At 48.2% G+C, this 23084-nt stretch overlaps 1 long non-coding RNA gene across 1 annotated transcript in view; it reads left to right on the top strand.

Moving 5' to 3' along the window:
* The first annotated feature begins 9447 nt into the window (after positions 1–9447).
* LOC123149469 (uncharacterized) overlaps positions 9448–23084 on the top strand; it is a 21028-nt gene continuing 7391 nt past the window's right edge. The window contains exons 1-2 of the long non-coding RNA XR_006474686.1: positions 9448–11474; positions 14051–14054. This is a non-coding gene — a long non-coding RNA (uncharacterized lncRNA). The remainder of the gene's footprint in view (positions 11475–14050; positions 14055–23084) is intronic.

Genomic DNA, 23084 nt, shown 5'->3' with positions numbered 1-23084 from the left:
GCCAGAGCTGTAGTCGTCGATGACGCGTCCCCTGATGCGGCCAGACCAGCCATTCACCTGATGTCGTCATCGATGCTCCAGGTTCAATGATGCCCGATCCAGATTTGGTGACAAGTTTCCAAAACCTCCACCTGAAAAGTTCTATCTTGTGGACTCAGGATACCCAAATAGACCTGGTTATCTTGCACCATACAAGGGTTTAACCTATCATTTTCAGGAGTACCGTGATGGCACAATGCCCAGAGAAAAAAAGGAACACTTCAATTTCAGCCATTCTTCACTTAGAAATGTCATCGAGAGGTGTTTTGGAGTCTTGAAGAACAAGTGGAGGATTTTGTTTAGCCGGTGGCCGGGTAAAAATCCGAAGAAGAAGAATAAAATTCATTAGAATAACTTTTCCTCCAATATGTTTAGCCGGTGGCCGGGTGAGCGTGCTGAAGAGCACGTCGGACACCCGCAAAAAAAAAGAAAAAAGAAGAGCACGTCGGCGCAGAAGCTGGACAGCAGCGCCGTCCTGCACGTTGGGTTGTACGGCGTGCGTAGGGGACGGTCAACGATGGCCTGGGTGCCAGCGCACAGGGATCCTGTGCCTTTTGATGGGAAGGCGATAATTCGGTTGTTGTGGTAGAGGATACGAGGCAACAAAAAAGAGAGGGAGCAATAGAAGCAGAGTAGCGATTGTTGCGAGAGGACAAGGACGACATTGTAGACGCTCCCATCCTCACAGGCGTAGCTGTACTCGCGCGGGCACGTGGCCTTGAAGAGCCACATGGGGTCGTGGGAGCGCACGTCACCGGCGTGTCGTGGACTCGTGGGCGTTGCTGCAGCAGTACGCCTCCACCCCAAACGTCTTGCATGTGCTCCAGGTCCAAGCATGCCACCTTCACGTCATCCACGACGACTCAGAGCTCCCGCGGGCACGGCCTGTTTAGGTCGGCGGGGTAGCCAGTTTGCTCGCAGTTCGCGTTCGGCCGCGCGGCCACCATCGGCATGTGGTAGCCGATCACGAGGCTCACGTTGTACAAGTCATCGGCCCCGCGGGAAGTGAGCATCAATCGGCCAGTGTGGTCGGTGGTGCGGCGCCGCGGGCAGAGCATTCGACAGCGCTAGAGCTGTCGTCGTCGATGACGCGTCCCCAGATGCGGCCAGACCAGCCATTCACCTGATGTCGTCGTCGATGCTCCAGGTTCAATGATGCCCGATCCAGATTTGGTGACAAGTTTCCAAAACCTCCACCTGAAAAGTTCTATCTTGTGGACTCAGGATACCCAAATAGACCTGGTTATCTTGCACCATACAAGGGTTTAACCTATCATTTTCAGGAGTACCGTGATAGCACAATGCCTAGAGGAAAAAAGGAACACTTCAATTTCAGCCATTCTTCACTTAAAAATGTCATCGAGAGGTGTTTTGGAGTCTTGAAGAACAAGTGGAGGATTTTGTTTAGCCGGTGGCCGGGTGAAAATCCGAAGAAGAAGAATAAAATTCATTAGAATAATTTTTCCTCCAATATGTTTAGCCGGTGGCCGGGTGAGCGTGCTGAAGAGCACGTCGGACACCCGCAAAAAAAAGAAAGAAGAAGAGCACGTCGGCGCAGAAGCTGGACAGCAGAGCCGTCCTGCACGTTGGGTTGTACGGCGTGCGTAGGGGACGGTCAACGATGGCCTGGATGCCAGCGCACAGGGATCCTATGCCTTTTGATGGGAAGGCGATAATTCGGTTGTTGTGGTAGAGGATACGAGGCAACAAAGAAGAGAGGGAGCAATAGAAGCAGAGTAGCGATTGTTGCGAGAGGACAAGGACGACATTGTAGACGCTCCCATCCTCACAGGCGTAGCTGTACTCGCGCGGACACGTGGCCTTGAAGAGCCACATGGGGTCGTGGGAGCGCACGTCACCGGCGTGTCGTGGACTCGTGGGCGTTGCTGCAGCAGTACGCCTCCACCCCAAACATCTTGCATGTGCTCCAGGTCCAAGCATGCCACCTTCACGTCATCCACGACGACTCGGAGCTCCCGCGGGCACGGCCCGTTTAGGTCGGCGGGGTAGCCAGTTTGCTCACAGTTCGCGTTCGGCCGCGCGGCCACCATCGGCATGTGGTAGCCGATCACGAGGCTCACGTTGTACAAGTCATCGGCCCCGCGGGAAGTGAGCATCAATCGGCCAGTGTGGTCGGTGGTGCGGTGCCGCGGGCAGAGCATTCGACAGCGCCAGAGCTGTCGTCGTCGATGACGCGTCCCCAGATGCGGCCAGACCAGCCATTCACCTGATGTCGTCGTCGATGCTCCAGGTTCAATGATGCCCGATCCAGATTTGGTGACAAGTTTCCAAAACCTCCACCAGAAAAGTTCTATCTTGTGGACTCAGGATACCCAAATAGACCTGGTTATCTTGCACCATACAAGGGTTTAACCTATCATTTTCAGGAGTACCGTGATAGCACAATGCCTAGAGGAAAAAAGGAACACTTCAATTTCAGCCATTCTTCACTTAGAAATGTCATCGAGAGGTGTTTTGGAGTCTTGAAGAACAAGTGGAGGATTTTGTTTAGCCGGTGGCCGGGTTAAAATCCGAAGAAGAAGAATAAAATTCATTAGAATAATTTTTCCTCCAATATGTTTAGCCGGTGGCCGGGTGAGCGTGCTGAAGAGCACGTCGGACACCCGCAAAAAAAAGAAAGAAGAAGAGCACGTCGGCGCAGAAGCTGGACAGCAGCGCCGTCCTGCACGTTGGGTTGTACGGCGTGCGTAGGGGACGGTCAACGATGGCCTGGGTGCCAGCGCACAGGGATCCTATGCCTTTTGATGGGAAGGCGATAATTCGGTTGTTGTGGTAGAGGATACGAGGCAACAAAGAAGAGAGGGAGCAATAGAAGCAGAGTAGCGATTGTTGCGAGAGGACAAGGACGACATTGTAGACGCTCCCATCCTCACAGGCGTAGCTGTACTCGCGCGGACACGTGGCCTTGAAGAGCCACATGGGGTCGTGGGAGCGCACGTCACTGGCGTGTCGTGGACTCGTGGGCGTTGCTGCAGCAGTACGCCTCCACCCCAAACGTCTTGCATGTGCTCCAGGTCCAAGCATGCCACCTTCACGTCATCCACGACGACTCAGAGCTCCCGCGGGCACGGCCTGTTTAGGTCGGCGGGGTAGCCAGTTTGCTCGCAGTTCGCGTTCGGCCACGCGACCACCATCGGCATGTGGTAGCCGATCACGAGGCTCACGTTGTACAAGTCATCGGCCCCGCGGGAAGTGAGCATCAATCGGCCAGTTTGGTCAGTGGTGCGGCGTCGCGGGCAGAGCATTCGACAGCGCCAGAGCTGTCGTCGTCGATGACGCGTCCCCAGATGCGGCCAGACCAGCCATTCACCTGATGTCGTCATCGATGTTCCAGGTTCAATGATGCCCGATCCAGATTTGGTGACAAGTTTGCAAAACCTCCACCTGAAAAGTTCTATCTTGTGGACTCAGGATACCCAAATAGACCTGGTTATCTTGCACCATACAAGGGTTTAACCTATCATTTTCAGGAGTACCGTGATAGCACAATGCCTAGAGGAAAAAAGGAACACTTCAATTTCAGCCATTCTTCACTTAGAAATGTCATCGAGAGGTGTTTTGGAGTCTTGAAGAACAAGTGGAGGATTTTGTTTAGCCGGTGGCCGGGTGAAAATCCGAAGAAGAAGAATAAAATTCATTAGAATAATTTTTCCTCCAATATGTTTAGCCGGTGGCCGGGTGAGCGTGCTGAAGAGCACGTCGGACACCCGCAAAAAAAAAGAAGAAGAGCACGTCGGCGCAGAAGCTGGACAGTAGCGCCGTCCTGCACGTTGGGTTGTACGGCGTGCGTAGGGGACGGTCAACGATGGCCTGGGTGCCAGCGCACAGGGATCCTATGCCTTTTGATGGGAAGGCGATAATTCGGTTGTTGTGGTAGAGGATACGAGGCAACAAAGAAGAGAGGGAGCAATAGAAGCAGAGTAGCGATTGTTGCGAGAGGACAAGGATGACATTGTAGACGCTCCCATCCTCACAGGCGTAGCTGTACTCGCGCGGGCACGTGGCCTTGAAGAGCCACATGGGGTCGTGGGAGCGCACATCACCGGCGTGTCGTGGACTCGTGGGCGTTGCTGCAGCAGTACGCCTCCACCCCAAACGTCTTGCATGTGCTCCAGGTCTAAGCATGCCACCTTCACGTCATCCACGACGACTCGGAGCTCCCGCGGGCACGGCCCGTTTAGGTCGGCGGGGTAGCCAGTTTGCTCGCAGTTCCCGTTCGGCCGCGCGGCCACCATCGGCATGTGGTAGCCGATCACGAGGCTCACGTTGTACAAGTCATCGGCCCCGCGGGAAGTGAGAATCAATCGGCCAGTGTGGTCGGTGGTGCGGCGCCGCGGGTAGAGCATTCGACAGCGCCAGAGCTGTAGTCGTCGATGACGCGTCCCCAGATGCGGCCAGACCAGCCATTCACCTGACGTCGTCGTCGATGCTCCAGGTTCAATGATGCCCGATCCAGATTTGGTGACAAGTTTCCAAAACCTCCACCTGAAAAGTTCTATCTTGTGGACTCAGGATACCAAATAGACCTGGTTATCTTGCACCATACAAGGGTTTAACCTATCATTTTCAGGAGTACCGTGATGGCACAATGCCTAGAGGAAAAAAGGAACACTTCAATTTCAGCCATTCTTCACTTAGAAATGTCATCGAGAGGTGTTTTGGAGTCTTGAAGAACAAGTGGAGGATTTTGTTTAGCCGGTGGCCGGGTAAAAATCCGAAGAAGAAGAATAAAATTCATTAGAATAACTTTTCCTCCAATATGTTTAGCCGGTGGCCGGGTGAGCGTGCTGAAGAGCACGTCGGACACCCGCAAAAAAAAAGAAAAAAGAAGAGCACGTCGGCGCAAAAGCTGGACAGCAGCGCCGTCCTGCACGTTGGGTTGTACGGCGTGCGTAGGGGACGGTCAACGATGGCCTGGGTGCCAGCGCACAGGGATCCTGTGCCTTTTGATGGGAAGGCGATAATTCGGTTGTTGTGGTAGAGGATACGAGGCAACAAAAAAGAGAGGGAGCAATAGAAGCAGAGTAGCGATTGTTGCGAGAGGACAAGGACGACATTGTAGACGCTCCCATCCTCACAGGCGTAGCTGTACTCGCGCGGGCACGTGGCCTTGAAGAGCCACATGGGGTCGTGGGAGCGCACGTCACCGGCGTGTCGTGGACTCGTGGGCGTTGCTGCAGCAGTACGCCTCCATCCCAAACGTCTTGCATGTGCTCCAGGTCCAAGCATGCCACCTTCACGTCATCCACGACAACTCGGAGCTCCCGCGGGCACGACCCGTTTAGGTCGGCGGGGTAGCCAGTTTGCTCGCAGTTCGCGTTCGGTCGCGCGGCCACCATCGGCATGTGGTAGCCGATCACGAGGCTCACGTTGTAGAAGTCATCGGCCCCGCGGGAAGTGAGAATCAATCGGCCAGTGTGGTCGGTGGTGCGGCGCTGCGGGCAGAGCATTCGACAGCGCCAGAGCTGTAGTCGACGATGACGCGTCCCCAGATGCGGCCAGACCAGCCATTCGTGACGGCCACGGTGCACGACTGGCCCGAGGAAAGCACGAAACCGGTGGTGAGATGTTGCGCGGGGGCCGCGTTGGTGAGGATGCCCGGTCACTCGGTGTAGCTGTAGTTGTTCGTCTCATGGTGAGTGTCACCTGTCGTGCTCCTGCTCGCCATTACCAATTGTCCACTGATTATCATAAGTTGTACTAATAGTAACCGGATATTTAACAGCCCCAATATTGAGCAAGAAGTATTTACATGCGAGCGTCAACTGCAGGATGCTGAGCATAGGACGGCTGCATGCTGCTCGCTCTCTTGGCCCTGTCGTGAAATGCTAGGTGTATGTGTGTGCGCGTGCTTGATGCGAATGCAGGTGCAGGTTTGTCTGCATGCTCTACATCGGCCAAATCGAGGTGATATCTTCTCCCTTTACCTCTCTCATGCACGTCCCTCCTCAGCTCTTCGACAGGTCCGTCGACAATGCTCTGGCAAGCCTGCTCCTCCGCCTGACCCGATTCCAAGGCGGCCATGACAGACATGCCCGAGCTGCTTCCACTTATCTGTCGTTTCATGTTGCCGTACCCGGCCCACCGAGATCATCATGCACATGGAGAAAATGTTTTTTTTTTTGTGAGGTGCAGGGAGAAAATGTTTAGTTCCTGATTAGTTGAGAGTCGGAGATGTTGTACTGCACTGCAATGGTGCATGGATTGGCCGGTCTGTGATTCGCTTCTGTTGTTCGCATGCACCGGCACGGTTTTTGGAGCGAAGCGGTCTTCTGCATGGGATTAGTTGTGATGTGACTACGTGCATGCACTCTTGCATGCGTTTTTTAGGGACTGTTCCTCCGGCCACTTTGTATGAACCACTACTATGTTTGATGCGTGGGTATTATCATTGATGTGTCACGTTCTGGTACTTTCTTTTTTTCTGTTATGGGTGTTGTGCCGGTGTTTTCTTGTGTTTACCGCTGAGCCATCCCGAAATCTCTCGGGTCTCTCCCTCTTTTTGGAGAACTCCATCAAGTTACGTGTACGACTCATCACCGTCTTGCCGCTATATGCTTTCTATAAGATGCCTGTCCTCCCCCTCCACCCAGCATTCGGTCACCTTCACCGCGAAGTTTGCTATTTCTCCATCCCCACTCTTTTTTGGCACAAAATCTCCCCTTCCTCACCATGCCTTCGTCGTCGCTTGCTGGAGCTCCAATCGTGGTTGGGTGCAGAAACCACTGCACCACACCACTTCGGTGATTTCCTATGGCCGCTATGGATGTGGAGGCGGCGCCAACAGAACAATTCATTGTAGCACGGGTGGTGTCTCGGTTATTTTAACTCATACTTTTCTGGTCTCTATACATCACTAGCATCATTTGTCTTGAAATGATCTTACTGTTGTCATTATCTTTCGAGAAACTATAAAAAAAAATATTTTTTGATATACAATAATGCTAATTGTGCTCGCTTCATATTGTTTATGTCTAATGTTTGAGAGGATGTCTCATATCTAAAAATATTCTCTCATATTCCATAGGGAGGTAAACTGACTTAGTAAAAACAAGGTGAAGAACTTTCCGCATTCAATCCGAACAACCTAATTATTGTGGTTCTAGAGGAAAGAAAGCAGCTATCACATTACAAGATATTCTGTAAAGGGACACTAGGATAAGATAGATGTATAAGTGGTTAGTTATGAGGGTACATTCCATTATTAGCTCCATTATTCATGCTGCTACGACCATATTTGTTTCTTTTAACTCATTCATGCTGCTAACTTGGCACGTTGTCACTAGATGAGGAACTGAAACGCCAAACAACACAAAATGGTAGTAGAATCTTGCACTCTAATTGTAAATCTGCATTTAGATCAGACCAACGACTAGAAATGTACACCGCGTAAGTTAGAGCTTTGATTGTCATGCTATGTATCCAATGAACTTGATTGACATTCGCCGACATTTTGAATGGAGAAAATCAGATCTATAATTCTGTAGATATGTTTTCTATTTGTGTTTTTTGTCTGTTTGTAAAATTGTAGTGCAGCTCTGATTTAGATGTGGTGACGAAGCTTATGAAAATTTCCAAACAGTAGTGAGTGGTTGATGTTGCCTTATGTTGATACCAATAATTTTATTATGTAGTACCAATTTACTAGCTCATGTATTGGAGGACCACCATGTCTTCTTTGCCCTAGATAATCATCTCAACTCTTTTTTGCACCAGCTTATCCAGGCGACTCAGCCAGGATGAGGTTATCCAAGGAGCCAAGCACGCCCTAGTCTAGTCACCGCTTCCTCCGTTCGCCCGCGCCTGTATCCTCTCTTCCCCTCCACTCCCAACCCCCCTCTGGAGCGGAGCGGAGATCCATCTGGATCCGGTCCCCATCCCCCGTCGACGAACCCTCGCTAGCTAGCTCGGATTAGGATCAGTTCCAGTGCGGGCGGCCGCGGAGCAGAGCAGGCGAGGCGACCGCTCTGGCTAGATCGGATCGAATCCCGCCGCCGCGCCCGTCCCGCACGGCGTGGCCGATGACCGCGTCCCTCCCCAGCTACCGACCGACGGACTCGCCGGGTCCCCGCTCGCCGTGGCCAGCCCCTCCCCTCCCCCGCGCCGGATCGCGCATCGGCTTGGAGGCCCCTCGGGGCCGCCGCCGGTGCGGGAGCCGTCCGCGGCCCCGCGGGCCGGGGACCGAGCTGCGGGTTTCGATCGAGGGCTTTCTCGCTCGGGCCGGCGCGGGATCGGATCTGAGCCGCCGTCCATGGATTCTTCGCAGCTTGCCTGCATCTTGCTTCGGATTTGGTACTACTACCTCGGTCCTGGTTCATTGGTCCCTTGCATACTCTCTCCCTCTCTCTCTCTCCCTCGGTGTGGACGCCCGCACCTAAACCCTAACCCGAATCAGGGGAGCGCTCGTTGCCGGATCGCTGAACCATCGTCCCGGTGGCCACACCGCTACAGCGCCGCCAGCCACCGCCGCTCCACTGGCTTGGATTTGGTTGGGGCGTGGGCTTGGAACCGTACGGTGTTGTCTGATGTGTGTTCCGCGCTGGGAGGTTTGGTCGGTTGACGCCAGGTATGAGCAGCTCCTGAGCCTGATCGCTCCATGCGTGCACGCATGCATGTATGTAATGGGTACTACTCCCTCTGTAAAGAAATATCATGGTCATGTTGCTTGCCGTGCAACCTCTTTTCTCACCAGAGAAAATAGTGGCAGGGCGATGATGAAGATTGTTGCTGAAATAATCATGTCTTGAGCAATCAAGACAGCCGTGGTGGTGGTGGTGGTGGTGGTGTGTATGGGTACTAAGAGCATCTACAACCAGACTTGCTGACCAATTGCCGACTCGCTGGCCCATCGTTTGGGGGGCCGCCCTCTCAGTCCCGTCGCTATGGTGCCGCCAGCCACCGACATTCCATTTCCTTGGATCCGGTTGTGGCGTGGGCTGGGAACCGTACGGCGTTGTCTGAGAGGTGTCCTCCGAGCGAGAGGTTTGGTCGGTCGAGCCAGGTGTGAGCAGCTCCTGAGACTGATGGATGGATGGATGGCCACAACAGAGGCGACACCAGGTGAAGGGTGGACTCCTTCTGGATGTTGTAGTCAGTGAGGCCGCGGCCACCGTCCAGCTGCTTACCGGCAAAGATAAGGCCCTGCTGGTCAGGGGGGATGCCCTCCTTGTCCTTGATCTTGGCCTTGACATTGTCAATGGTGTCAGAACTCTCAACCCCAGAGTGACGTATGCATGCATGTACTCCCTCCGTTCCGAATTACTTGTTGCAGGTATGGATGTATCTAGATGTATTTTAGTTCTAGATACATCCATTTCTGCCAAGGAGGAGGGTTGTGATAGGCTTGGCGAGCCAACGTAAAAACTAGCCAGTCCCATAGGTATGAAACCGATTTGAGCAAGAGTAGTACTAGGATGGGTGACCTCCTGGGAAGTCCTTGTGAAAGAGTTTCATATCTAAGGGTTGTGATAGGCTTGGCGAGCCAACGTAAAAACTAGCCAGTCTTTTGGGTATGAAACCCATTTGGGCGAGAGTAGTACTAGGATGGGTGACCTCCTGGGAAGTCCTCGTGAAAGGGTTTCATATCTAGCCTACCCCAACTTGTTTGGGATCAAAGGCTTCGTAAGTAAGTAAGTATGTAAGTATACATCCATTTCTGCGACGACTAACTTGGAACAGAGGGAGTATGTGTGTATCATGTTGCGGCCGAAATCAGTGTTTTGACCCTTTTTGGAAAAGATCAGCACAAAATGAACCTTGTTGGTAACTTATCTGAGGCGATGATGATAAAACATGGCTGACATAAACTTGTCTTCGATTATTCGAGGAGCTGTGGGCATCAAAAACCCACTCCCCCCTCTTTTAGAACCTTTTCATTCTCACCGAGTATTGACGGCTCTGTCTTGGATGGTCATTCTGTTGAGTGATAACCAGAGGAGCCTGACTTCATTGGTGGGGGTTGATCTGGTGAAAGAAGATGGTGGAGCTAGGTTGTATGATCTATCAAAGGCGAATCTGAGCCCTCTCAAATCTCAATGCAACTAATATTGTGCCCTCTACACATTTATTTATTCCTATTGCCTTTTTATGTTTAAAAGTGATGAATTGTCACGGTTGTGGCATTTGCTATCTCATTAGGAGCAGATACACGCAAATCATCTCTTGTAGTGTTTGGTTTGCCTTCTCATGATTTTGTTGTCCATGGTCGGAGCCAGTTTGGTGCATTCGGGCCTTTTCTTTTCTGTTCTTACTTTTCTGTTCTTACTTTTCTGTGAATGGTTGTGATAATTCTGCTGTCTCTTGGATAGTTTTTGGGATTACCTTATTGAGTTCGGGGTCAGTTTGCTTGTTTCAATTGCTATTTGACTTTTGATAATCTCATTCTTCTACTATACTCTTTATCTACTTATCAGTTTGTACTTTTGGTTACTCCTCACTTCTTTACTGGTTTCAACTTAAGGGTCATATAGGGCGTTCAGATGTCAAGATTATGGTTTCTTTCATGTCATGTTCATGAATGGCTGTGATGATATAGCTTCTCTGTGAGAGCTTCTATCTAACACCTGAATTGATTCAGTTGGTGCTAAACTAGGATGGCTTGTGTCATAGCAAGTAACCAGTTTAACTGGGGCGATGATGATAGAACATGGCTGACATAAACTTGTCTTCGATTATTCTGAGTAAAAATGATAGTTTCCTCAACAAAATTTGAACCGGTCTTTCCCTTTTTGGGAATTTGTGTTCTTGCTCACTTGCATCCATGTAAAATCATGTTCTGGTGGATGCATAGGACTGTTTTGCAAGTTTATATTTTTGCCTATTTCCTACTCTCTAAAATATGTCTATATACATCCGTATGTGGTAGTCCATTTGAAATCTCTAAAAAGACAAAAATTTAGGAACGGAGGGAGTATCATTTTGTTGGTTTTGCAGTATGTCAACCAGTTCTGTTGTTTTAGGAACAATACTCCAGCCGAACTTATTCTTGTCTTCCGTTCTTTCTTTTCTGTTCTTCCTTATTCTTGAAAGTCTATGATAACTCTGCTGTCCCTTGGATATTTTTTGAAACCATTTTATTTGGTGCTGGGTCAATTTGCTTGTTTCAATTGCTATTTGACTCGACAATTTCATCCTTCTACTCTATTCTTTATCTACTTATCAGTTTGTACTTTTGGTTACTCTTTACCAAGTTATTGGTTTCAACTTAAGGGTTGTATAGGGCAGGTTCAGATTTCAAGAATACTGTTTCTTTCGTGTCATGTTCATGAATGGCTGTGATGATAATAGCTTCCCCGTGAGAGCTTCTATCTAACACCTGAATTGATTCAGTTGGTGCTAAACTAGGATGGCTTGTGTCACAACAAGTAACCAGTTTAGCGGCTAATTATTACTCCCTCCGTTCACAAATAGAAGATGTTCATGGTTATTCTACCAGAAGTTCAGTTATGGTGTCGAGATGGGGGTATATCTGAGCCATTTACTTATGCATGTCCCAGTTTTTGTGTCCACTAGATCATGATTTGCTCCTGATATAGTGATTCTTTCTGCTTTCACCGATTCATGTGTGGTTTCTGGTCATCTTTTGTTCTTTGACAATTGGCTTCTCTCTGTTATTCTTTTTGTGGGATTGGCGCTAAGTGTTGCTGATGGTGATGATGAGCAAGGCTCATTCAGGGGTGTACTGAGATCAGATACCATTGCTTGTTTTTATGGTATGGGTTGGGGTTAGGGTTTTGTGTGACTAGGTGGAAGTGTGCAAATCAGGACTGCTTGCTTTCGGTGAGCAACCATTTGAATGCTAAAATGTCACGGGTTTAAGGCCATCTCCAACACGGATCACTAAACTTATCGGATACAGAGTGGCCATATGATAGACGAGCCAACTCTGAGCCTCCCATTTTTTTTTATTAAATATGACCTCTCTTTCTACAATTTGTGGTTATGTCCTTATGTATATTTTTGAATATTATTGGTTTGATTCTTCTCAATATATTAATGATTTATATAGCAGTATTGGGATCTCACTGTAGTATATGCTATCATCTATGACACTTATGAGATAGCTCATAGCAAACTGGATGTTGAGCTATTTTACGCTCAGAATGCTTTGAATTAGTAATGCATCAATAGGTTCTACTTTGTTTGAATAAAAAACAATCATGTGTGCTGAGGGCCCGGGAAGCAAGCAGAGCGTTTCACATCTCTTGTTCAAACTATGCTATTATTTGCAACTGTATGTCCTTTGTTACTTGCATATTCTGTTTCTTTGCCCCATTTAGTCGTTCCTGCATTTTATTTTGCACATGGTTTTCTTCCTTTCATACCTTTGTTGTGTTACTGTATAAATTGTGCTACATTGCTCTTTTTCATTCATGCATTTGCTGCACTATGGCACCTCAGCAATAAGATACAGTATTACATTTCGTCTTTGCTGTCGTCAATAAGATACTGTATCTATTTGGTTTTGAATCTACCCATTGATTTTTGGTATACATGATTTATAGCAGTGTTGGGGTATTGCTGAAATATATGTTGTCATCGACGACACGTAGACATATGCTCATAAAGAACTGGATATTGAGCTATTTTACTCTTCCTGCACTAGCTGATGCATCAATAGGCTCTACTTTGTTTCAATAAGAAACAATCCTGTGTGCCGAGGGCCCTTGGAAGAGGCAGAGGGCTTTGCATCTTCGCTTAGCATTCCCATTGAGTCGTTGAGTATTTTATTCTGCGCAAGGTTTTCTTCTCTTAATGTACAAATTGTGCTACGTTTTCTCGAGCATCTGCATCAGCAAAGTTTTTATGCCATACGTACTACTCCCTCCGATCCAAATTACTCGTCGTGGTTTTTGTTCAATTAGATTTTTGGTCTTCTATGCCATTATATATTTTAGTTTTGAAAATCTGCCTTTTTTATTTTTGCTACACGGTATGTGCATCTAATCTGCAGCTCTCCCCCTATTTCTTTTTTTGCCTCTTCTCTTCATTGTAAAAATTGTGCTACGTTCCTCTTTTTCATTTAATGGAGCCTTCTATTTATGGCGATGGTGATGCCAAGTAGTACTACTATGTACTAGTAGTAGGTTGCAATTGGACATGTTGATAGAATCTTGAGATGAAATGCTTGGCTAGATATTTGAGAGTCAGCGAGACAAGTCGAAATACTCCAACGCCAGCCGAGTAGCATCATGCCATTTTTCTCTCCTAACAAGCTCAAATCTATTTGCATTGCTTTTCTTTCAATCTGCCTAGGTGGTTTCAATTTGACAGTGTGAGTGCAGAGCCATCCAGCAGTAGCACCATCATCACTCTTTTTACCGTCCAGCCACTTGTAGATCTCTAGCCAAAGGCCTGGTCCTGGTAGAAATAACACCGAGGGTGTCCCATTGGTCGTGATCTTGACTTGCGGTTCATCGTAGTTTGCGGAACTTCTCATCCAGGTCCGAGAGACTTGAAATGTCTCCATGTTCACCTCAAGATAGTATAAATCCTACTGGTACCCAATGCTCTTGTGCACCTTACCACGACACACCATTGTGTTGGGATGCTAGACTGGCCTACACTCGTACATTCGTGGATCTCCATGGCAGTGTAAAAAATCAGGTTTTTCCGCGTGCTCCACCTAGCCTTTGCTGGATGATAACATGTAGAGGTTTGTCGAGCGCCCATGACAAAGAAAGCCGAGTAGCCTGGTGCACGAGTAGGGGGCAGTAGCGCGTGGTGAGCGACAATGTGCCGTTGAAGAGGCAAGAGTCGGCATTGTTGGGGAAGGAGCCGAGGGAGCAGAGTCTGTGTTTGGTCCTGTAGTCCAGACGTAGAAAGTCATGAAGGTTATGTCCCTAATATAGGGCCCGGTCCGTTCTTTAGTGAAGAACCTAGCTAGGAAGGTCAATGACGCCCCCTATCATCTGACCATCGACGGCAGAGGAAGGAGGCGCCGCCTACAAGGCTGTTCCATGGCTTGCATGTCATGGGCACAACGGAAGAGATCGGTTGTATACTTGTATTCTCCACTTAGAGTAGGATCTTGCGACGACGTCCTTCGGGAGCGACACCATGGTGGCCACCATCGCCACCACCGTTGTCTCTTCCATCTTTCAATCAGTAGCATGACCACGTGTGCAGCCTAAGTATGATTGGATCTTTGAAGGAGGATTGGCTATCAGCAATGTTTGTTATGTCCCGGTTTGCTACAACTTATGATTTCTTTGGCTAAAGCAATTGACCCATAGCTGGGAGGCCCACTACTCGGAAGGGTTTCATAGAGTGCTTGGCTTGAGGGTTCTGTTGGCTCTCTTCAGGTACGAACGAAGAAGGGGCGTGGAAATCCTTATGGAAAACTTAGGTACCAGGAAAAATCAGAATGTTTTTATGGCGTCTTTCGAAAAATCACTCACCACAGAAGATGTGAGGACTCTTGGCAGCACTCGCCACGGGAATTTGAATGCACGACATCGAGCTGTTCATGGCCCTAGTCGATGGGGAACTAGGTCAACGTTTGGTTGCTACGACGAAACCTAATGCAAAACAATGGCTCTTCTCTCTTCTTGAGACATTATCACATGAGCAATTTTGTGAAGATGGCGGTCACACTGTGGGCCATATGGTCATCTCGAGGCAAGGCTATCCATGAAGGAATCTTCCAAACACTATGCAGGTTCATTTCGGAGCGCCTGCGTGTACATGAGTTCAATGTCCAAAGGAGCCCCCATAGGGACATGCTAAAAGCCATCTTGATGCGGCTGTAAGACCAGGTGGGGGGGGGGGGGGGGGTCGGCATCGGCTGTTTCCAGAGATAATGTTGGGAACTACCTTGGTAACTCCTCTCTGGTCATTGAAGGAGTTTGTGACCCTTTCACGCTGGAGGCAATAACTTGCCGAGAAGCCCTATCATTAGCACAACATTGTTATAGCTTTTGACTCAAAGCAAGTGGTGGAAGATATAAAGCAAGGCAGCAATGGTGAGCAATCATCACGAGATCAAAACTAGAGTAGCTACTTTTAATTGTAATTTTTTTTTACTTTTGAAGGTTGTGCGGTCAATGTCGAGTTTAGCTAGAATTTTTCTTTTGATAGCCTGGGTTGTCATGTTTGGTTTGGCCAACCACATGAGCAAATTATGTCTCACTAGTTGTAGTTTTTGATTAATAAACATGGCTTTACCCCTAGAAAAAAACTACCACATTCCAACCAACCTTGACTACAAACTACGACTACAAAATTTAGCTCAGAACTACTACTCTACATTTTTTTTTTTGCAAAAAACTACCATGTCACAAAAGTGGTCAATTTGACGGTTTAACAAGGATTATGACAGGTTGGGCCTGCATGTTGCGCCCCTTGTTAGGGTTGACCATTATGACACTACGACCCAACATGTTAGCAATCTCTCTCCTCCATCCACTCCATTTTTCTCTCGTGGACATTCTCTCAAACACCTTGAGGCGCCCAAAATGTTCCTCCTCCACCATCGCTGCTGGACCTCGCCCGTGAGGTGAGCTTTGCCATTGAATCTTTCCTTTTGCCGCCGCATGTCACCTCTCTCTCTCTCTCTCTCTCTCTCTCTCTCTCTCTCTCTCTCTCTGGCCGTCCTCGTCGCCAAGGACGACCTACTACTGGCGCTCCGGGCGACGGCGCTCGACCAATGTACCAGTCCACGTGCCGTCGCTTCAGGCCGTGGTCGCGGCCTCTTGCTTGCCTGAGCTGAAGTTTCTTGCCCTTCTCGGAGTCCATGAGCTGCTCTGCCGAGTGGTTCGCTGTGCCCGTGCTCCCGAAGCATCGGACTAGGACGTTCCGCCTCACCGATGCCAAAGAGGAATGGCGCAAGCCCAATGCAGTACACGCAAGGCACTGGGACGCCAGAACGGGTGGAAGGCCAATGAACCCGGTAGGGGTGTCGGCTAGCTCCTTGAAGATTTTTTGGCCATTGAGAGGAATTTTGAGAAAAGAGATTATACCATGCATGGTACCTACCGTGCATGTCTCAGCCACTCATCATCTTTGAGATTCCAACCCATGCATGCATGTATTTACTGCAGTGCTTTGTTAATCTCAATCTAGGCCTCAGTTTTAGCGGTTAACGCCCTATCAATCAGTCACCTTTTCGCATGTGCACATAAACTTTCCCTGGTTACATGCTCTTGCATTTCACTCATCCATGCCTTTTTTTATGATTCCAAAGATTAAATCCATTTTATTTTTTGAATCGTGAGTCTTTTTTATTTTGCGGGAGATGCTTTTGAATCGTAAGTCTGATGTATGACACGTTTACAAGACATATGTGCTTATTTCAATTTTCTTTTAGGCAATAGTCAAAGTGTATTTGAGCCGTAAGAAAAAAAATAAGTTTTCAAAAACATATTCAATATTGGTCATGTTTTAAATATCTCATCAAAATAAACACATTAGTCCAGATAGAATGTAAAACACACTTTTGTACTTAGAAGATATGAGGTATTTAAATCATTTACACAGAAAGAGATAATATATTTCCTGATAGAGTTGCAATGAGGGGCACGCCCATGCACATGGCAGGAAATTATTTATGAAAAGCACTGACACACACAAGCTGAGCATGTGACAAGAGGAGTGATGATTACTGGTTTGCATGCACATTAATTTTTTTGGCCACGAATCTAGGTAAAAAAATGAGTGGAAGATCTAGGCACGGTGGAAAAAAATTCCGTGCGTATGGGCTGTAAATCTCCCCCCGTGCATACCCTGCATTAGATGACGCCACGTGGTCCACCTCGCCATCCGACGATTCACTGCTCAGATGCTCGGTTCGTTGTTTCTCGGCTCGGCAGCCCTTGCGTTCGGCTCCAAAACTTGCCATGTACGTACGATTCCGGCTCCCGTCAGCTACGCATGGATTGATTCCTAACATATGCATGAAGATTGCTAGCTTCTGCTTCCTCGATGCAGCCAGGTAAGTGGCCATTCGATCCTGAATTTCTCATGGCCGAGCAACCAGAATACTGTCATCTACGCGACGGGACTAACGGCCAGTTCGCCGGCTCAACGCTTACTGCAGCGGACGGAACGGTAAACATCTCGGCCGGGCGTCCGAAACGCGTCCTCTCCATCTCCATCCCATGATCAGTTCGGGCCGGAGCGACAGCCGCGGCCGACACGGGCCATTCTGCCGCAATCTGAAGCAGCACTACCGGGGAGAAGGTTGGGAGTGGCCATGGCGGAATCTGACAACGTCGCCTCCAAGGAAGACAAAGGTTTCTACAAGGAATTCAGTGCTATTGAACATACTGCGCGCAGAAGGTTGAGTAGCCTCCCTGTTGCAAAGGTTTTCATGAGCTATATATTTTTCCCTGCAAAAATCGTCAACTATAAAGTTGTAGCTATTCAAAGGCAAAACTGTTGTAAAGTATCAAATTTTTGGGATTTGCTGATTCATTTGCAATATAAGTATTTTCCAAATTGCCTGTGCTCAAAAAGTTCTCAGATTTCGTAATAAAAAATTAGCCTGACTTCATATGAAGTTTAGGCCTACACAAAAAGAGGTAGCATCTTTGCTACTGTTGAATAGCAAATCAGAGAAACCAGAGAAACAATAAAATAGTTAACCGCAGATTTATGGCGACATCAGATAACACATGCAGATTTTTGGCAAGAAGTCAGATAGATATTCCAAATTCCATTGTTTACATGAATTGGTCCTCACAATCTCAGGGTACTCATTATACAAGCAGGAAGCTACATCAGTTTGGTTCATTTTGCATGGGGTATAAAATGTCCATGCGTTACAATGGGGTATAAATATTCTATTATTACGCTAGCTTGTGAATTACCTACTTGTATTAATGTGACGGTGTAAATAAATGTTTATCAAATTATGCCCTGTGATTTACCTAAATTTGGTAAGTAAATTAAAGTAAAATTGAGTCAATAGGTAAGTAAATTATGGCGATTGATTACCCTATGAGGAAGGTTGGACAGAGGAATAGTGCAAAAAAAAGAATTAGGGTCTGAAAAAGTTTGCTGTTTGTTTGCATTGATTTTTTTTCCTGAGAGCTACTTAGATGTCCGAATGCTATTAAAATTGGCACAGACCTCAGTGGCGGTGTCAGGATTAGAAGTCTGTGATGTCATTTCAAATATGTGATGTCAAACACATGTGTTTTCACCAACACTGATAGAAAAAGGGCCTGTTGTCCCGGTTCGTAAGGGCCTTTTGTCCCGGTTCTGGAACCGGGACTAAAGGGTCGGTACTAATGCCCTGTCCCTTTAGTCCCGGTTCAATCCAGAACCGGGACAGATGGGCCTCCACGTGGCCTGTGCGCGGAGCCCAGGCAGGAGACCCTTTGGTCCCGGTTGGTGGCACCAACCGGGACCAATAGGCATCCACGCGTCAGCATTTCTGTGGCTGGGGTTTTTGTTTTTTTTTGAAGGGGGGGGGGGTTTGGGGGTTTTGGGGGGTTAATTTAGGTGTCCTCTCTTATGTCCGTGCTTGGTCGACGCTACATACTATACATACGTATAGAGAGGACTAGACACGCTAGCTAGCTAGTAAGCAAACGAAGGAAACAGAAGATCGTCATGAACATATATGCATACAGAGAGAAGTGATATCGACCACCTCTCCTTCTCCGAGAGATTGGTCGAACGACAAGTTCTCGTATATCTATCCGACACTACCGGCTACATATATACAATAATTATCTCTTACAAATATAATCATACGGACTCAGGGTCCACATAGTATTCTCCGTCTTCAGCGATCACGTGGTCAAGAAAGAATGCCGCCAATTCCTCTTGAATTGCTCGCATGCAAGCTGGTGCTAGGAGTTTATCCCGCTTCCGAAACATCTAATTTAAAGAAGGGGGTCAATACATATATATATGAATGAATGAAACTCAACACAAATGGTGGTAATAAAATAAAATTGTGAATGTTGTTATTTACGTACTTCATATTGTTCGTCAGTGTAGCCCCGCTCACAGGTCGTGTGGCGGATGGACTCGCAAACGTAGTATCCACAGAAATCATTCCCTTGTTCCTGCCACAACCACTTTACAAGAAATAGAGGTCAATCAAACTGATAAGCAAGAATGCCAAATGGTATCCATGAAACTAGCGCTTGAATCAATAGGAGATGCGCGGAACATGCTACTATATTACTTACTTTCGGGTGTCTAAATTGCAGCTTCTTCGGGAGTCCCGGAGCTTTTTTGGTGAATTTTTTCCAAACCCTGCCAGACAAAGAAAATAATTACTTGATATATCAGGAAATGAACAAAGTTGCTGATATGGTGGATAATGATCGATTTAACTTACTTCTCGAGCATTTGAGTCATGCCCGCATAGTCCTGGGGATCTTTTCGTCTTGAGTCTAAGACGGTTACTAGTCCCTGCTCAAGCTTAATCTCTAGGAGAATATAGTGGAAACTGCACACACATGCATAACTCATCAATTACATTACTATAACCTTGACTAATATATAAGGGAAACCGAATATGCACAAGACATTAACACTCACTTGAAGTTGTAAGGAAAGAGTATTATATCTTTGTTATCATTTATTACCAACGATCGTAGCAAGTTGGCCTCGGTATCTGCGGCATGTAATTTAACCTTAGTTGCATCTATGAGATATGTGTTAATGAACCCAATATCACCGACTTGTATTTTCTTCAATTTGGCGATCTTCAATCTGCATAATATAGTGAGGATAATTATAAATACATGCAATGAAAGAGCTGAGCTATATAGGGAGACTTAATGACAGAAGTAGTACTACTTACAGACAGTAGCAGGCGACCGTTGTTTTATCGAGGGCCAATTGATTGAAAAACTGAAAGAACTCCTCAAATGGAACAGGCAACAGTTCAATTCCAACGAGGTCATGCTCCTTTTTAACTTTCACATACAAAGTACTCCTCCCCCCAGAGTCTCTGCAGATTTTCAAGTACCAATCATGCAATCTTCGCATCATCGTTGATGGAGATCTTTCATCTTTGACGAGAGGCTTCCCGTACTCATATCTTTGTATCTGCACCTCCATGGGTTCATAATGTACATCGTCGGCCAGGTAATCGGCAAGATTGCTATAATCGGGCACCATCCTCGGATCATTAGCGACATCGCTAGGCACCTTGAGCGGGGGGCACGATTGCTTCGCTTGTTCACTGAGCTGGGCAATTTGTTTCCCAACTCATCGTTCTTTCAGCCTTTGATCACTAACAGTACTTCCCGACCGCTCCGCTTCGACAAATTCCTTTCCAATAATGCGCTCATAGTTTCCTTTCGGTGGAGACTTGGGTGGTTTTGTCAGGGCAGCCAGAGTGCGCTTCGCTTTCACCGGATCTACCTTCTCCTCTGGAAGTGGATGTCTCTTTGCTTTTAACCCTTGAAAGCAGTCATCCACTTCGGTTCGTGCGATCTCGGCGTTCTCCTCCGGGGTCCTCTCGTATGGTAACTTCTCTGGAGTCTTCAGAGAAGGACGGAATCTGTATGTCCTCCCGCCTTTGGCTGTACTGCTAGACGCCGGCCGAGAAGAAGGAGCGGTTGTCTTCTTTACTTGCTTACGAGGCGGAGGAGAAGGACTACGACGCGCCGGAGCAGCCGGAGCGGCGGCGGGTCTCTTCCGCCCTTGCTGACGAGGCGGAGAAGGAGGAGGCTGGCTGCTCGGGCGCGTCGGCGCAGGCGGAGAAGGAGGCGGAGTGCCACCACGCGCTGGAGAAGGAGCCGGTCGAGTGCCCTGATCGTCACTCGCCGGAGGAGGAGGCGGTGGAGGAGGCGGAGTGTCCTGACTCGCCGGACGAGGAGGCGGTGGAGGAGGCGGAGTGACCTGACTTGCCGGAGGAGGAGGAGGAGGCGGAGGCGTCCAGTTCGGAAGGTTGATGAGCTCCTTCCGCCATAGGCATGGAGTCTTCAGAGCAGACCCCAGCCTAGTCTCCCCTTCACCGGTAGGGTGGTCAAGCTGGAGGTCCTCAAATCCCTCCGTTATTTCATCCACCATCACCCTAGCATATCCTTCTGGAATCGGCCGACAGTGAAAAGTTGCGCCGGGTTCAGTAGGATAAACAGAGCCAACAGCCGCCTTGACCTTCAAATTCATCCATTGCGTCATAAGGTGGCAATTTTGAGACTCCGTGACAGCATCCACGGGATAGCTGGCAGGAGCCGTCAAGGCATGCTTCGGCTGAAGCAGCTCAGTGGAAGCCACGCTGCTTCTCTGCTGAGATGGCGGGGTAGCTTCGGGGGAAGCTTCGACAATACGTTTGCTGCGATCTGCTTCTCGTTCCTCTATCGCTTGTACCCTTGATTGCACCGCCTGCATTTGGGTCTGCTGCACTTTTTTCCTCCTCTCATGGGATTTGTAACCGCATGCGTCCGGAAAGCCAACCTTCCACGGAATGGAGCCTGGCGTGCCTCGTGTCCGTCCAGGGTGCTCAGGATTCTCGAGGGCCATTGTGAGCTTGTCGTTCTCTCTGTCTGAAAAGAACGTCCCTTGCTGCGCTGCTTCGATATAGTGCTAAAGCTTCCTGACTGGCATGTCCATTTGATCGTTTGTCCAAATGCACTTCCCTGTTACAGGGTCCAAGGTTCCGCCAGCCCCGAAGAACCAAGTCCGCCAACGGTCTGGCCAGTTAATTGTCTCTGGTTCGATCCCTTTATCAACCAGATCATTCTCAGTATTGGCCCACTTAGGCCGGGCTACGAGGTAGCCACCTGACCCCATGCGATGGTGATGCTTCTTCTTCGCAGCATTTTGCTTGTTTGTCGCCGACATCTTCTTACTCTTTTTTGATGTCTTGTGGGCCACAAATGCGGGCCAGTGATCTCTGATCTTCCCATATCTGCCCTTGAATTCTGGTGTCTCATTATTTTCGACAAACTTATTCAGCTCTTTCTTCCACCTCCTGAATAGTCCTGCCATCCTCTTAAGAGCAAAAGACTTGATTAATTGCTCTTTAACTGGCTTCTCTGGATTATCCTCTGGCGGTAGGGTGAAATTTGACTTCAGCTCAGTCCAAAGATCATTTTTCTGCATATCATTGACATAAGACACCTCAGGGTCTTCTGTAGCCGGCTTAAACCATTGCTGGATGCTGATCGGGATCTTGTCCCTAACCAAAACCCCGCACTGAGCAACAAATGCGCTCTTTGTCTGAAGGGGTTCAATCGGTTGGCCGTCGGGCGCGATTGCTATGATCTCAAACTTTTCATCCGAGCTCAACTTTTTCTTCGGGCCTCGTCTCTTTACCGAAGTTGTGCTCGATCCGGAGGGCTAGAAAAAAGAATAAAGACTTAATTAATATGTGTACATACCAAAACAATGAATCCATCAATTAGCTAGTCAGCAGAAGCTTAACTAATATATATACCTGGCCGGACTCAGTTCGGTCACCGGAGACATCATCACGATCTCCTTCCTGCACCGGCATTGGGTCACCGGAGCCGTCCTCACGGTCTCCTTCTTGCACCGGCATTAGGTCACCGGAGCCATCATAATCATAGCCAGCTGCTTCCAGACCATCGGTGTCGTTGAGAAACAACGAGCAGATGGCATCACTTCCTCGTGCGATTATGTCCCCCAACAACTCTTCTTGTACTTCGTCCCGGCGGTGTCCATAGTTTCTAGAAATATTGACAACATGGCAATTATTATTCAAACATGATAGATGGATATATTAGTGGCAAAAACGTAGAACTAATATTAATTAGTGGCCTCGATGCTGCTTCTCTAGGGTTTGGGGTGGCCTCGACACTGCTTCTCTAGGGTTTGGGATGGCCTCGACAATGCTTCAAGGATAAAAAAAGAAGAGGAAGAAGAAAAAAAGAGGAGAAGAAAGAATAAAGGAGTAAGAACTCCTTTATTCTTTCTTCTCCTCTTTTTTTCTTCTTCTTCCTCTTTTTTTTATCGGGAACGAGGGTCGTCGAGGGTCACCGAGCGATAGAGGAAACCCTAAATATCAAGTATCGTGGGTGTGAGATACATGTGGCCGTCGGTGTCGGACACTACATCCACGTCCCACAAGTGGTGCGGGAAGCCCGCACCAC

This window comes from Triticum aestivum, chromosome 7A (assembly GCF_018294505.1).
Source record: "Triticum aestivum cultivar Chinese Spring chromosome 7A, IWGSC CS RefSeq v2.1, whole genome shotgun sequence".
Classification (NCBI taxonomy): Eukaryota; Viridiplantae; Streptophyta; class Magnoliopsida; order Poales; family Poaceae; genus Triticum; species Triticum aestivum.
Note: the sequence above shows the minus strand (reverse complement) of the source record. Positions and strands in the feature narration are given on the sequence as shown.